Genomic DNA, 3419 nt, shown 5'->3' on the forward strand with positions numbered 1-3419 from the left:
TTGTTTGAGGTATATTGGTGAAGTGAAATTTGCAACGCAATGTTTGAGTTTTATGTAGGTTCCTGGTATCTAGGGCTTTGCTGGAGCTATGTCGGTAAAGTGAAAATTATGATGTTGAGTTTTTGAGTTGTTTATTGGTTACTGGTGTTGTAGTCTCCATTAGAGACATCGAAATTTACAACACTGCTAGTTTTCGTTTTTGTGAGTTTGTGTCTTACATTTTGAGGATTTTGTGTGCTAGATTTTTGGGCAAATATTTGTTTGGCAGTAGTGTCATTATTCTTATTGTTATATGTTTCGTTTGTCTGTACCCGAAACCACCTTCTTCATTCAGTTGTCTACATCTACATCCATACTCCGCAAGCCACCTGACGGTGTGTGGTGGAGGGTACCCTGAGTACCTCTGTGGGTTCTCCCTTCTATTCCAGTCTCGTATTGTTCGTGGAAAGGAGGATTGTCAGTATGCTTCAGTGTGGGCTCTAATCCCCCTATTTTATCCTCATGGTCTCTTCGCAAGATATACGTAGGAGGAGCAATATACTGCTTGACTCCTCGGTGAAGGTATGTTCTCGAAACTTCAACAAAAGCCCATACCGAGCTACTGAGCGTCTCTCCTGCACAGTCTTCCACTGAAGTTTATCTGTCATCTCTGTAACGCTTTAGCGATTACTAAATGATCCTGTAACGAAGCACGCTGCTCTCCGTTGGATCTTCTCTATCTCTTCTATCAACCCTATCTGGTACGGATCCCACACTGCTGGGCAGTATTCAAGCAGTGGGCAAACAAGCGTGCTGTAACCTACTTCCTTTGTTTTCGGATTGCATTTCCTTAGGATTCTTCCAATGAATCTGTCTGGCATATGCTTTACCGACGATCAACTTTATATGATCATTTCATTTTAAATCACTCCTAATGCATACTCCCAGATAATTTATGGAATTAACTACTTCCAGTTGCTGACCTGCTGTTTTGTAGCTAAATGATAAGGGATCTATCTTTCTATGTATTCGCAGCACATTACACTTGTCTACATTGAGATTCAATTGCCATTCCCTGCACCATCTGTCAATTCGCTGCAGATACTCCTGAATTTCAGTACAATTTTCCATTTTTACAACCTCTCGATACACCACAGCATCACCTGCAAAAAGCTTCAGTGAACTTCCGATGTCATCCACAAGGTCATTTATGTATATTGTGAATAGCAATGGTCCTACGACACTCCCCTGCGGCACACCTGAAATCACTCTTACTTCGGAAGACTTCTCTCCATTGAGAATGACATCCTGCGTTCTGTTATCTATGAACTCTTCAATCCAATCACACAATTGGTCTGATAGTCCATATGATCTTACTTTGTTCATTAAAAGACTGTGGGGAACTGTATCGAACGCCTTGCAGAAGTCAAGAAACACGGCATCTACCTGTGAACCCGTGTCTATGGCCCTCTGAGTCTCGTGGATGAATAGCCCGAGCTGGGTTTCACACGACAGTGTTTTTCGAAACCCATGCTGATTCCTACAGAGTAGATTTCTAGTCTCCAGGAAAGTCATTATACTCGAACATGATGTGTTCCAAAATTCTACAACTGACCGATGTTGGAGATATAGGTCCTGTTAGTTTCATCCTGTTGCTGAAGTTATACTTCACGTTACTTATGTTTGTTTGCAGGTGTAATGAGTGATGTCGTGGTCGTCATATTATATGAGCTGGCTGGTGTGGCTGTGCAGTTCTAGGCGCTACAGTCTGTAACCGCGTGACCGCTACGGTCGCAGGTTCGAGTCCTGCCTCGGGCATGGATGTGTGTGATGTCCTTACGTTAGTTAGTTTTAAGTAGTTCTAAGTTCTAGGGGACTGATGACCTCAGATGTTAAGTCCCATAGTGCTTAGAGCCATTTGAACCATATTGTATATGCTTGAAATAGTGTAAACCACGCTGATGGCAGTACTGGTTGAAACAGGTGGATAGAGTTATGATTTTGTTATGCCAATCTACCTTTTGTAATAGTTAGAGCAGCAGATCCTTTTTTATAGAATGATTTTGTTCTTCAGATATAGTTTGTGTGTGTTTTTTTACTAATGATGGGGTGAATGTCGGAGAGGAAAGCGGCTGGGATTTTGAGAGACACTATAGTCCTGTATGAAAGGCACAGGGCGGGAGCTGGGTGGCTATATACTAGCTACTTACAGATTACCAGATAGCTCACTGGCTGGAAAGTAATAATAATGAACATACTGGTCTCTGTCAGTGCTCATGTTACTGTTAATGCTGTGTTGTGCTTAAAAAAATCAGTAATTGTAGTGGGTATGTAGGTATCAAGAAAGAACTGCAGTTGGCTGACTCCTAGCCACTGCCACAATCAGAGTTATTTTAGTCAAGATGTAGTGTGGTTGTGAGAAATCAGTTCAAGCAGAACTGTGATCTGCGCTATCAATACAAGACAGAAATATAACTTTTGTGTAAACTTTTCATTCTTTCCTAGGATTTAACAAAGTTATATACTATGGTGTGGAGATATTTGAGAAACAAAACATTCCTCATGAGTGACCTCTTCCACTGATTATTTTAGTGCAAGGATTTGATTCCTCCTTTAGATGGATGGCAAGTAGTGTGTTGTAAACTGTCCTGTGTAATTACATATTTAGGTTACTATTTTCTTTGAATAATACTTGACTAATGAAGTAAATATTAGGTTTCTGAGGCAGCCTGCAGCTACCTAATATAACTGAAGTATCAGCAGCTTTCTTTCTAATTCACTAGAACACACTTAACTGGCATAAAGAGAACTAATATTAAGCAGTATTGTGATAATTTCTTGTTAATATAGTGTAGGGCTTAAGCAATGTTTAGTTGTCTTTTGTTAATGTGTATCTTTACTTGTTTCGTAGCACTGTAGGTTCACTTTCTTGGTGGGATGTACAGAACATGGTGAATGAGTAGAAGAAATCACTATTCTCTTGAAATTGTGATGTCAAGCTACATTAGTAAATGTATATATTGTGAAGTTGCTGTTAGCATGTGTGACATTCTCTTGCTTTATTTCTTCCTTGATAGTCCTCTGTGTCAACATGCTGCATTGTTATAGTGGCTGAAAAATAGGAAGTGGAAGCTCAACACTGTCTACTGTAAATGATTTAGCAGACAGTTGCACAATTGTGATTCTCGGTTCTTTACTTTCAGTGTTCACAACCCCACAATATTACACAATTATATAGCCAGTTCACTATTGGTAAATGTCGAAAAGCCTCATTAATACGTTGCAGGCAACATCAGCATACAGGTACAATAGCTTGCCACTGAATATCTATGAGCAGTAAAAACCTAACCACGCAGTTCTTGCAGAATAATACGGTATGTGTGACACTATTTCCCAAATAAATTGAACAGACATTGTCATTAATTGTTCTAACACACTGC

The sequence above is a fragment of the Schistocerca serialis genome, chromosome 3, assembly GCF_023864345.2.
Source record: "Schistocerca serialis cubense isolate TAMUIC-IGC-003099 chromosome 3, iqSchSeri2.2, whole genome shotgun sequence".
Taxonomy (NCBI): domain Eukaryota; kingdom Metazoa; phylum Arthropoda; class Insecta; order Orthoptera; family Acrididae; genus Schistocerca; species Schistocerca serialis.